The 13,601-nt window shown below is 37.1% G+C and overlaps 1 protein-coding gene across 4 annotated transcripts in view; it reads left to right on the top strand.

Annotated features, from left to right (window-relative positions):
* Window positions 1–107: 107 nt before the first annotated feature.
* LOC123580849 (WD repeat containing planar cell polarity effector) overlaps window positions 108–13,601 on the top strand; it is a 387,009-nt gene continuing 373,515 nt past the window's right edge. For all 4 annotated transcript variants that reach the window (XR_006703493.1, XM_045446220.1, XM_045446221.1 and 1 more), the window contains exon 1: window positions 108–329. The gene's annotated coding sequence lies outside the window, so the exon portion shown is untranslated. The remainder of the gene's footprint in view (window positions 330–13,601) is intronic.

Here is a 13,601-nt window from a genome sequence, read left to right as displayed (position 1 = left end):
TTATCTTATTCCCAAGGGTAAATGTGTGAAGCAAAGAGACCTTCCGCTGCGTAAATCGGTTTGACCCGGAAACAAAATGTTTTTAAAAACTATTTGCACCCTGGAGGGGCGGGCGGAATTGACGTGTCGCGAAGACTGGAAGGCTTCGCAGGTTGCTAAGCGACGAGGCGGGAGAGCGCGCGCACGCACGGGCCGCTGGGGAGTACTTGGGGGGATTGTGGCTGCCGCAGCTCCGAAACGCTGGAGACAGAGCTAGCGTGCCGTGGCCAGCACGGTCTCCTTCCTTACTTGCCAGGGGACGCTCCTCTGTGGTAGTGTCGGGTGACGAGGTGAGCAGTTTGTGGGGACGCTCCTTTGAGGTGGCCAGGGGCCGCACGTCTGCCCTACTCCAGAGGCTAGTGAGCCAGGGCCCGAGGGCTAGGGGTTTTCTGTTAACCTGAGGGTCCAGAATGCCGGGTAGGCGCCGGCCTGCTTTGCTTTTATCTACCCGGGCGCTTACCTACTGGGCAGTGCCCGCGAACTCGCCGGTGTCTCAGCGCTGAGTGTTAGGGCAGCAGCGTTCTGGAGGGCGTAGTGTCCTGAAGTTCGCGCCCCCTCCCCTGTATGATACAGCTCTTTTAAAGTTAAATAAAAAATAGTGCTTGCCTTGTGGGAAGTGAGCCCTTCCTCTCCTGGAGTTCACAGTTCACGGATCTTTTTCTCTAAGTCCTTGTGAATGTCGACTTTTGCCTATTCTTTTTTGAAAACTGGCCTCTGTATAAGCCATCTTGACCTTTGAATTACGCCAAACCTGAATTTCTAAGGGACATGTAGTACTTGAATGGGAGACACTAGTTGTTTCAGGCAGTGTCTCAGCTGGTGTACAACTCGGGATGTTTTGATTTAAAATTAATGCTGCCCAAGAGAATTGTTGTGCTCCCTGAAACCTTGTTTGATGTGGCTAGGGAAAGGAAGATGTGGTGCTCTGGAATGACGTATATGTAAAGAAAATGAATGCAGTATCTATATTAGATAACATTGCTCTAACTTCTAGTTTTTCTCTATCACTGGTGATTGAATGCCAAGTGGTATCTTTCAGTTTTACTCTCTTCATTTTGGAGGGTTTGCTATTGTAGGAAAGAACTATAGCATTTTACTTTCCAGTTTTGCTTTATCAGTATTACTTATCATAACTGAATGGTTCTCTCTTCTCTGAATCACTTTATTCACTTGTTATTCATATAACATACTTTCCTGGTTTTCCTCTTATGTCACTGGTTGTCTCTTCTCAGGTTTCTTTGCATGTTCTTTTTTGCCTTTGACTTCTTAACATTGCAGTGCCTTTGCTCTTCGATCTACAGTTAATCCCTAAGTGATCTACTTCCTGAGTTGCATGGTTACAAATGTCAAATGCTTAGTTACTTCTGTGTCAAAAAATTCCCAAATTGGTGTTTTGTCCTGGATTCCAGATTCTATGTTGAACTGCTTACTCTTTTTTTCCACTTGATTTCCTAATATGCATCATTTTCACTATTTTACAGTGTTTTCTACTGAGCAATTGTATATGGAGGTTAAAACACCAAGCCCTTTGATATAGATAAAATGACCTTGGATTTCTCTAGTTCTAAGATGTTGGTTGTGAATTGGATTATGAGATTTCAAATGGTAGAGTAGTAAAGAGCTGGGATTGGTTAGATGAAAACTGGTGTGGGGCGCTTGGGTGGCTCAGTCGGTGAAGTGTCCAACTTCTGCTCAGGTCATGATCTCATGGTTTGTGGGTTCGGGCCCCACATCAGGCTCTGCACTGATGGTGTAGAGCTTGCTTAGGATTCTCTCTCTCCCTCTGTCTCTGCCCCTTTCCCCCTTGTGCTCACTCAAAATAAACAAACTTAAAAAAAAAAAATTGGCCAGGAAAATGTAGGGCAAGGGTTTTAGGATGTGGCACCCTATTAAGCTCTGAGAATTCAGAGATTAATACGATACAATTGCTGCCTTTTTGGAGCCCCCATAATAGCAGGGAATACAATTATGTAAATGACAACGTGGTGTGGCCTAGTTAGTGATAAAGAGTTAGCAACTATGGGGTGCCAGGACTTCACAAAGGAGGTGCTGCCTGAATGAAGGCAAATGGATGTTTTTGCCAGGCAGCTAAGATAAGAGGTAGAACCACATTTACTGTTTTATAGGTAGGGTTTTGGTTTGGTGGTAAGAGAGCTGCTTTAAGTTCCTGATTTTTTTTTTTTTTTAACCGAGGCTCCAGAAATGTGTTACCCAAGACTATAGCTGTGAATCACGCAGCTATTAAATTTAAATTAGTTAAAATTAAGTATAAAATTAAAAGTCCAGTTCCTTAGTCACACTAGTTAGATTTCAAGTGTCCAAAAGCCACTTGGGACAGAATATTGAACATTTTCATTATCACAGGAAGTTTTTTTGCACAGCTGTTGGAAGTTAGTGGAAGCAAGGCATCACCCAGAACAGGAACAGCTGCAACATATCTTTGTGGGGTGTTTCTTTTGCCCCTGAGTGTAGACTGGAGTGCATAGCTGTCTGTGCTACTGACTGCACAGGAAGTGTACTGTCAGAGGCAAGAAACTCAATTCTGGTCTTAACCATCACCTTTCTATTTTGGAAGAACTTTAACAGTCTTGGTGTGTGTCTGTTTGAAAGAATGTTTCCAAACACTGCATTGTCCTGGAGCTTGAAGGGACTTAGCAAGCCCACAGAAGGGGTTGAGAAAGCAGTGTCATTGTCTTTTTTAATTTTTTTTTTTTCAACGTTTATTTATTTTTGGGACAGAGAGAGACACAGCATGAACGGGGGAGGGGCAGAGAGAGAGGGAGACACAGAATCGGAAACAGGCTCCAGGCTCTGAGCCATCAGCCCAGAGCCCGACGTGGGGCTCGAACTCACGGACCGCGAGATCGTGACCTGGCTGAAGTCGGACGCTTAACCGACTGCGCCACCCAGGCGCCCCAGCAGTGTCATTGTCTTGATGACACCAAACAACATCTGCCTGCTGCTCTTTACTATTTTAGAATGCCTGTGTTCCTGCCACATTCTGAGTAGATGGAAGAGTACCTACCACATATGGAAGTGTGAAATAGATTGGCAGGTTCAGACCCCACCAATAATGGGGGTTAGGAGAGAAAGGAGCCCAGTTGGGATATCTTTATACTTTAATGTGTACAACAAGTGCATGTTCATACATGCTTTTAATGAATTGTCATATGTTTTGTTTGGATATATTTGTTTTCTATGACTTACGTCTTTTATGAGTTTTTCCTATTACATGTCCAGCTGGTTTTATAATTTTTTATATTTTCAGATTGGGTTAAACAAACATGCTTTTCGTAAATCAAATTTTACAATAGTTGTGAAATTTCTAAGGAAAGAGAAAGAAGAGAGACATCACTGGACAGTGGCTTGAGGGTGCTTTAAATGTATGGGTAGGTGGAGAAAATATTGGGAATTCATTTTATTTGTTCAACTGTACTCATCACCCAGTTTAACAAAGAATATTACCAATCCCTTCCCAGAGATCATGTGCTGACACACAGGCACATATACTCACTCTTGAGTATATAGGTATATTTTGTAGTTATAAAAAGAAAGTTTTTTTATTAAAAAAAATCAACTAATGCCTTTTCTTTTTGAAGTTTATGTATATATTTTGATGGAGAGAGCGTGTGTGAATTGGGGAGGGGCAGAAGGAGAGGGAGAGAGAGAGAGAGTCCCAGGCAGGCTCCACACTGTCAGTGCAGAGCCTGATGCGGGGCTTGAACTCATGAACCATGAGATTATGACTTGAGCTAAATAAAGTTGGATGCTTAACTGACTGAGCCACCCAGGTGCCCCAAATAATGCTTTTTCTTATCCCCTACTAACTAGAGATTATGAAATCGTGTCTTATGTTACTGCTAATAGCTTTACATGTAAAAAAAAAAAAAAAAATGTAAGCACAGACATATCTACATTTTGTCATAAATATGTCCAAAGACATATACTTATGCCTATGTTTGAAGAAATTAAGACATACAAAAAGACTGCAATGGATCAGTTTATTGGAAAGAGTGGGAAGAGCTAGGCCTTGGACAGTATGTCGAAGAATGGGCAGAGCAGGGACAGGAGAGTAGGCCAAAAAGAAAACAATTGAATGTGAACAATTAACATATTGAAGTGAAGGTTAAATGGGAGGAAAAAATAATGTATTAATGTGCATTTTATGTCTTTTTTTAAAAGTTTTTTTTTTTAATGTTTGTTTATTTTTGAGAGAGAGAGAGAGAGAGAGCGAGCGTGAGCCAGAATGTGAGCGGGGGTGGGGCAGAAAGAGTGAGACACAGGATCTGAAGCAGACTCCAGGCTCTAAGCTGTCAGCACAGAGCCTGACTTGGGGCTCGAACAGACAGACTGTGAGATCATGACCTGAACTAAAGTTATATGCTTAACCGACTGAGCCAGCTGGGTGCCCCTTATGTCTTGTACTTTAGCCAATCTTCTTGCTGTTGCTAAAACATGTCCTTTGGAGCTGAGAGGTAGTAAATTGCTAACTGACGCACCCCTATACCCACACCTAATTTCTACAATTGTTAAGTGGTTTTTATATATTTACTTTATCATGTTTCTATACATCTCTTCATGTGAAGTCTTTTTTGATTCCTCTGATCACTCTTTGTTTTAAATTTTGAATTTAAAAATTATCTGCAAAACTAATCAATGGTGGTGAAAAAATTCACCAACAGTGGTTCCCTCTAAGTGGGAGTTGGGGTGGAGATTGACAGCAAATGGGCAAGAAGGAACTTTTTAGGTGACAGTAATTTGCTATGTCTTGATGAGGGTGTGGATTAGAGAGGCGTAGACATTTTCAAAAATCTGCGAGTGAAACATTTAAGATTTGTACATTTCATATTTGTAAATTTTCTCTTAAAAACTGTAAAAATTATTAAGCTCTAGCTAATGATACTTATGCTGAAATATTTAGGGATGAAACATACTTATGTCTGCAGCTTTCTTTGAAATGCATCAGGGATGCCTGGCTGGCCTAGCCTGTGGAGCATGTGACTCTTGATCTCAGGGTTGTGAGTTCAAGCCCCACATTGGGCATAAAGATTACTTGAAAATAAAACCTTTTAAAAAATTTAAAAAAATATAAGATGGGTTGATGGATATATAGGGGGATGAATAGTTATGTCCATACAAAGTTATAATATAGATAAAGCAGATATAGTTACAGGAAATACTGTATAGTAAAATGTTAATTTTAGAATTTAGGTGGTAGTCACTGTGCAATGCTCTCAACTTTTCTGTATTAGACTGATGCTTTCTCTGAGTTCAGAGAGTCTTATACATCAATGTATGCCTCATAGAGCACAACATGATGTCTTCCTCAAAATCGGTATAAGAGAAATGTCTTCAAAATTGCTATTGTGGAGTCTTGAAGACTAACAATCTTGGCTTAATAAACCCAATCAGTTTCAAACTTTTCTAGCCAAGCAGAAATTTTGTAAATGCAAATTATATTGGAGAATGATTAGAAGTTGTTGTAGAGTACTGAGCATATCTGAAATTTCACAGATGTTGACACTTTAATAAAAATTTATATATTACCAATTTTTGGTAAATAGCTTATTCACTTGTATACCAACTCATTTAGCTAAATTATCAGGCTTAACCTATAGGCAGAATTAAGAACAGTTTCAATTATAAAATATACATGTAGCAAAATTATTTTTTTATTTCAGTATGATGTATTTATTGTCTAGTATGCTTGGTTTGCCTGTGGAATATAGTTGGCTCCATCTAAATGAAACTACTGAGATCTGTAGATGGAGGCCCAGAAAATGGGCATGTATTATTCTTACTGGTTTATGTTACACGATGCTTATTTTAAGATAGGAAGTTGTAAACTGTCCCCAAAAGATGGGATTGACTGGGTAAGGCTGGCTGTCCATAGCCTTGTTTCTAAATCTAAGACCTCCGTTTCCTTTTTACATTTCAGTGCCTTAATTCCCAAGTCTGGTTTTGTAATACCCTCTTATATTTGGCGAAGTTTAATTTTAAAGAATCGTGGTACATAGGAATTTAGTTATAGTTCAATTTAATATATAGCCCCTAGAAATGAATCAAGTTTTCATGACTTGCAGCTGAGATTTTTCATGTTATGTCTTAGTTGGTCTGTCCAGTTCATATAAAAAGGACTCAAAATTAAGGGAGGTGTTATTTTTTTATAGGCCCCCATAAATTTAATCATATTGTTTTACATTTTACAAAAATCAGATAGTGAATATGTATATTACATATGTATCATCCTGAAGTAGAGTATTATCCTCAGTTTAAGAAACTCAATTTCAAAAGTTGTGATTTGTTCAGATTCTTTTAGCCATATCTAGAAAAGATCTTACATTAAGAAAGCAAACTACATATCCCCTCATACATTTAAAAATTAACATCTAAAATGTGTGATGTTTATACAATTATAAAAATTGTAATTTCCAATGTATTATGAATATTGAATTAAAAAAAAAAAAAAACAACTGTTAGATCATTCTTTAAAAAACATGCAGCGGGTGGGTACCTGAGTGGCTCAGTGGGTTGAGTGTCTGCCTTTTGATTTCGGCTCAGGTCATGATCTCATGCTTTGTGAGATCAAGCTTCTTGCCTGGGATTCTCTCTCTCTCCCTTTCTCTTTACCCCTCCCTTGCTCTCTCTCCCTCTCTCTCTCTCTCTCAAAATAAATAAACTTAAAAAAAATGCAGTGGAATGTAAATATCTTCCTACCATTGTCCTTTTAAAAAAATAGGTAAATATGTCTTCTTTGACAGTCAAAAGTTGAGGTTTCTATACATGGCTAATCTCAAACTTCCAATTTTATCTTACTTTAATGTAGTTTAATGCTAAAAAAGTCTTTTATGAGCGTGTTATCATAGTTTTTTATGACAAAAATATGAATATAAATTGAATCTAAATTTTTTTTTAAATTTATCACTTATGGTTCTTAATTGCATACAGTGTATCAAAACAAATGTTGCAAATTTGGATACTTATTAAAAATTAAAAGTATAAATTTAATGGGGTGCATCTCAATGGATGGGACTTTTTCTCCCCTGATTAGTTTATATATATGTGGATGATTATTACTTGTGTTTAGAATGAGATTGGATTCAGTTTCAAATTTATTACCGTTTTCCAGAGTTATAGTTGTAAGTGCTTAGAAACCTTACTCACATAAATAAGAAGATGAGAATTCTTAGAACTCCTTCTATGTCATTTGCAAAACAAAGTCACGTAGAGGCCTGTAATCAGAAATTGTTTTCAGTGATCTAACTCATTTGGGCCGTTTCTTCAATTTGTCTGAAAACAGAAAATTGAAAACTACCTGACTTTCAAAAATATTTATTACTTATTCAGAGCTTTACTAAAATTTGCCTAGTGTTATACAGTCCCTCTTTGATTTAGAGTTACCTTGATTAATTCAATATGCTCTGAAAGTGTTAGGAAAAATTGAAATAGAATTTTATTAACACCTTCCCCAAACAATATTTGTAATTAAATGCTTTCATCTTACCATATTCCTTAAATATGTTTTTGTCAAAGCCTTGAGGTGGTTTATTTGCTCATTGAATTTTCAGTTTTGGATAAAATATTGCCGTATAATCTAATTGTTGAAACCCAGTCAAATAAGATTGACTTACTTTTAATAAAAGTATGACTTCATTTTGAATTAAATTAATGCCCATTAATACCAATTTTGAAAAATACTATAAAAACCACTGAGAAATAAATTGTGGCATGCCTTTGGAAGAGATTATTAAACCAATAAAGTCAAAGTTAAGATGATGCAGAGATGAAATATGGTTTAAAATAACTGATTAAAGTGATGATAATGCTGTTCCTAATTGTTTAATTTATAATAAAGTGATATAAAGTAGATCTAAAAATATAAATTATTTATGAATTGAGGAATATGATAAATGGTGTCGTATTCCTTCGGCATATGGGTATCAAACTCAAAGCTTTTGAGCTGCAGAGAACTTAAGAATCATATATACAAGTTAGAAGTAAATACATAAATTTTGATAGACTTTTTATACCTCAACCAATCATTTCACAGTCAAACTTTGCCTAATCTCATGATTTCTATTCTTGATTTATAGTGAATTTTCGAAGGGAGAGTTTTCATAACCAGAAATCTCATGCAGTCCTATAGCAGAATAGGACATCTTCATACTCCAAGGAGGCCACAGACATGTGTGCCCCCCTCCCCCCTTCCAGTTCAGATACATACAATCACAGTCAACTGACTGGTGGTTCATGGCCTTGTTCTCTTTATAGTTCCTTGTTAGATTAACGAACACTTTAGCACTGATTAGTTCATAAGTTACCTTTCACAGGTAATGCAGTATGTTACAAGAGAGGATTTTTGTTCTGGTGGGCATATTAGCATATTTCCAATTATACTAATAATAAGGTTGTCTTCTCTGCCTTCTTAGAGAATCAACTCTGGTAATAATTAATGTCAAGTAGTACAAATGTCATTGCAATTCATTGTGAGTTTGAATCTCCAGGTGGTTTCTGAATCATTCGCTTTTGTTAAGGCAACAAACAATAGAGCATTAATCTATTATGCTGGATTTGGAGATGTTTTTAACATTTTTTTCCAGTTCAGCATTATTTAGGTAATGTTTAATTAAAATTACAGAAAATATTTAAAATACCATTCTAACAACATCCAACAGAGCTATTGAAGGAGTATTAAGTTTCAAATCCCTAAAATTGAATGTTGGCTCTTGATACTCTAGGTATTTTGGAGCTTACAAGATTTTACACTTACACAGTAAGAAATTAACCTCATTAATTTTACTTATAGCATATATAAAATTGGTGTGATTCCAGTTAAAAATCATTCATTTTGATGTTTTCTTTAATGAACAATAATTAAAGCTCTTTATGTAACAGTTTTGTTATAATCTGTGTTTCATTGAAACCAGCAAAGTAATTTTTAGAGAGAAATCTTAAGGTCCCTTTGCTGTTTTAAGTATCTGCACATTTAGAAATATGTGTTTTGCATAGCATCCATGCAATTGATAAAGAGCCATGGTAGATTATAGTGTGATTAAAAACAGGATCTCTTAAAAAGCAAGATTAAGACTTGTAAAATAAATCAGGTATTAAATTATTATAAAGGTTTTTTTTTTTTTTTAGTATGGTAAAATATGTATAAGATTTACCATCTTAGCTATTTTTAAGTATACAGTTCAGTGGTATTACATATCTTCATAATTTTTAGCAACCATCATTATCCATCCCTATAACATTTTTCATGTGTTTTTAGTTTTTAATTTTTATTTCTGAGAGAGAGCATGCACAAGAGGGGAAGAGGGGCAGAAGGAGAGAGAGAGAGAAAGAGTGAGAGAGAGGGAGAGAGAGAGAATCTTTAGCAGGTTTCATGCTCAGCATGGAGCCCGATGTGGGGCTTGATTCCATGACCCTGGGATCATGACCTGAGCTGAAATCGAGTCAGATGCTCAGCCAACTGAGCTACCCAAGTGCCCTACACTTTCATCTTGTAAAGCTAAAACTCTATACCTATTTTTTTTTTTTTTAGCGTTTATTTATTTTTGAGACAGAGAGAGACAGAGCATGAATGGGGGAGGGGCAGAGAGAGAGGGAGACACAGAATCGGAAGCAGGCTCCAGGCTCTGAGCCGTCAGCCCAGAGCCTGACGCGGGGCTCGAACTCACGGACCGCAAGATCGTGACCTGAGCTAAAGTCGGACGCTTAACCGACTGAGCCACCCAGGCGCCCCAAATACCTATTAAACAATAACTCTTCCATTTCTCCCTGTACCCAGCCCATGGCAACCACCATTACAATTTCTGTCTTTATAATCTTGAGTACTCCAAGCACCCCACATAAGTGGAATCATATAGCACACTAAAACTGTTGTTTGCGAGCATAATTCATTCTGGAAACTTTGTTCTGGAAACATGTTTGTAATCAAAGCACTTGTATATCAAAGCAAATTTCCCCATAAGAAATAATGGAAACTCAAATGATTTGTTATACAATCCAAAAATATTCATATAAAAATAATTACAATACTGTAATATAATACAAAATAATAAAGGAAATACAAAATATAAAGAAAAATAAATTAACCTGCACTTACCTTTGAAAACCTTAATGGCTAGTGTGCAGGAGACAGGAGAGAGGGAGGTTATTGTGTAGGATGACTTTCACTATCAGATACGTAATCATTGCTGTCTACTGGATCAATGAAATCTTTTTCTGCATGGGGGCCATTATATATGCTTGCATGGATGTTGACTACAGTACGGTATTAAACTCTTGTCATATACTGTATTTAATGTAACTGGCAATAAAGTAGCAGAGGAAATGGTCTATATCTGCAGGCAGCCTGACCTAGAATGAAGCATAACATTCCTAAGGTTACTCTTGTATGGAAAAGCAAAGGACTGACCAAAGGTGCTCTGAAGTGATAAAAAATACACTAGTGCTGGTGTGGGCACCTTCCAATGTTCTGAAAAACCACTGATTTCTGCCAAACGCCGTGGTCTGAGAGTGAGCATGGGAGATGACCATCCACAATCCCTCAGCAAGAGAGCGAAAAGAACCATTGGCTCAGTTGATCGTGTGACATTCAGCGTCATATATTACCCATATTGCAAGACATTACTCATTTTCAAGTTAAAATTTATCAGAAATGTTTGCTGTTCTTGCGGAACACTTGCAGGACAAGTTACAATCCAAGTTTTTACTGTAATTGTCTTTTGTTACTGGTTTTTTTCACTTAGTATAATGTCCTCAAGGTTCATCCATGTTGTAACATATTGCAGAATTTTCTTCTTTTTAAAGGCTAGCTAATATACCACTGTATGTGTATGTCACATTGTGCTTATCCATTCTTCAGTTGATGGACCCTTGGTTTGCTTCCACATTTTAGCCACAGTGAATAATGTTGCTATAAACATGGGTATACAAATACCTTTTTGAGATTCTGCTTTCAGTTCTTTCAGATAAATACTCAAATGGAATTGCTGGATCATAGGTAACTCTGTTTGTAATTTTTCAAGAAACCATCGTATTGCTTTCCGTTAACAGCTGTTCCATTTTACATTCCTACCAGCATTGCATGAGGGTTCTGATTTCTCCACATCCTTCCCAAAATATATTTTCTGTTTTTTTTTTTTTTGATAGTAGCCATCCTAATGGGTATGAGATTAACCTTATTGTGGTTTTGATTTGCATTTCCCTAATGATTAGTGGTTTGAGCATCTTTACATGTGTTTATAGACCATATATCTTCTTTGGAGAAATGTCTACTAAAGTTTTTGCCCATTTTTAAATTGGATTTTGTTTTTAAAATTTAATTTTTTAAAGTAATCTTTATACACATTGTGGGGCTTGAACTCACAACCCCAAGATCCAGAGTCATATGCTCTACTGATATAGCTAACCAGGTGGCTGTTTGTTTTTGTTTTTGTTGAGTTTTAGAATTTATAGATTCTGGATAGTAATCTCTTACCAGACATATGATTTGCAGATATTTTCTCACATTGTGTGGGTTGACATTTACTCTATGGATAGGCTCTCTTTTTTTTTTTAGTATTTTTAAAAAAAAAATTTTTTTTTTTCAACATTTATTTATTTTTGGGACAGAGAGAGACAGAGCATGAACGGGGGAGGGGCAGAGAGAGAGGGAGACACAGAATCGGAAACAGGCTCCAGGCTCTGAGCCATCAGCCCAGAGCCTGACGCGGGGCTCGAACTCATGGACCGCGAGATCATGACCTGGCTGAAGTCGGACGCTTAACCGATTGCGCCACCCAGGCGCCCCTAGTATTTTTTTAATAAACTTTTTCAGATAATTGTGGATATTCATCATTAATACGTTAAAACCACACACATGGTAATTTCTCAAAGGTTATTTGCAAAATGGAACCTGAAACAATTATCATTGAATATTTCCTATTTGATTACATTAAAAATCTATGTGCTTTTCTTGTACATTGAATGGGTCAATGTGTGACTTTTTAATTTAAATATTTATTTATTTTGAGAAAGAGCGAGGGAGATTGCGAGAGAGCATGAGTGGGGGAGGGGCAGACAGAGAGGGAGAGAGAGAATCCCAAGCAGGCTCTGTGCTGTAAGCCTGGAGCCTGACGTGGGACTCAGTCCCATGGACCATGAGTTCGTGACCTGGCTGAAATCAAGAATTGGACATTTAACCAACTGAGCCGCCAGGCACCCTCAATGTGTGACTTTTTAAGTAATTGTTTCATTAAGGATAGTGGTTTTTGATGTCCAAGATTTTAAAATTTTCATGTAGTCCAGTTTGTCTATTTTTTTCTTTTGTTACTTGGGCCTTTGGCATCCTATCCAAGAAATCATCACCAAATCTAATGTCATAAAGCTTTTGCCCTATGTATGATTTTAAGAATTTTATTGTCTTAGGTCTTACACTTAGGTCCTTGATCCATTTTCAGTTAATATTTGTATATGATGTTAGGTAAGGGTCCAGCTTTATTTTTTTGCCTGTGCATATCCAGGTTTGTTGAAAAGACTCCTTACTGAGTGGTCTTAGCACCCTTGTCAAAAGTCATTTGACCATATGTGTAAGAGTTTATTTCTGGACTTTCTATTCTATTCCATTGATCTACATATCTATGTAGTAATCTATATATGCCGATACCATAATTACTGTAGCTTTGTAGTAAGTTTTGAAATGAAGAAGTATGAGCCCTCTAGTTTTTTTCTCTTCCTCTCTTTTTTCAATTGTTTTGGCTCTTTGCAGTCCTAGAGGTTCCATATGAATTTTAAGGTGAGTTTTACCATTTCTGCACAATAAGTCATTGGGATTGCATTGAATCTGTAGACTGCTTTGGGTTGTATTGACATTTTAACTAAATTAAAGTCTTCCAGTCCATAAACATGGAATGTATTCCCATTTATTTATGTTGTCTTTAATTGCTTTTTTTTTTAATGTTTATTTTTGAGAGAGAGAGAGAGATTGTGTGCAGGTGCATTCAGGGGAGGGGCAGAGAGAGAGGGAGACAGAGGATCTGAAGTGGGCTCTGCTCTGACTGCAGAGTTCCTGATGTGGAGCTAGAACCCACGAACCGCAGGATCATGATCTGAGTCCAAGTTGGATGCTTAACCTGCTGAGCTATCCAGGTACCCCTTGTCTTTAATTTCTTTCAGCAGTGTTTCCTAGTTTTCATTGAACAAGTCTTTCACCTCCCTGATTAAGTTAATTCCTAAGTATTTTGTTCTTTTTGATGCTGTTGTAAATGGAATTTATTTTATAATTTCCTTTTCAGATTGTTCATTGTTGGCATACAGAAATGCAACTAGTGTTTGTTGGCTTTATGTCCTGCTACTTTATTAGTTCTGAGAGCTGTTTTGTGGATAGGGTTTTCTAAATATAAAATCATTATTTGCAAGCAGGTCATATGACTTCTTCCTTTCTCATTTGTATGCCTTTTTTTCCCCTTGCCTAATTGCTTTAAGTAGAACCTCCAGTACTGTGTTGAATAGAAATGGTGAAAGGTAGGCATGTTGCCTTGTTTCCAATCTTAGAGGAAAAGCTCTAAGATCTAAGT

The sequence above is a fragment of the Leopardus geoffroyi genome, chromosome A3, assembly GCF_018350155.1.
Source record: "Leopardus geoffroyi isolate Oge1 chromosome A3, O.geoffroyi_Oge1_pat1.0, whole genome shotgun sequence".
NCBI lineage: Eukaryota > Metazoa > Chordata > Mammalia > Carnivora > Felidae > Leopardus > Leopardus geoffroyi.
Note: the sequence above shows the minus strand (reverse complement) of the source record. Positions and strands in the feature narration are given on the sequence as shown.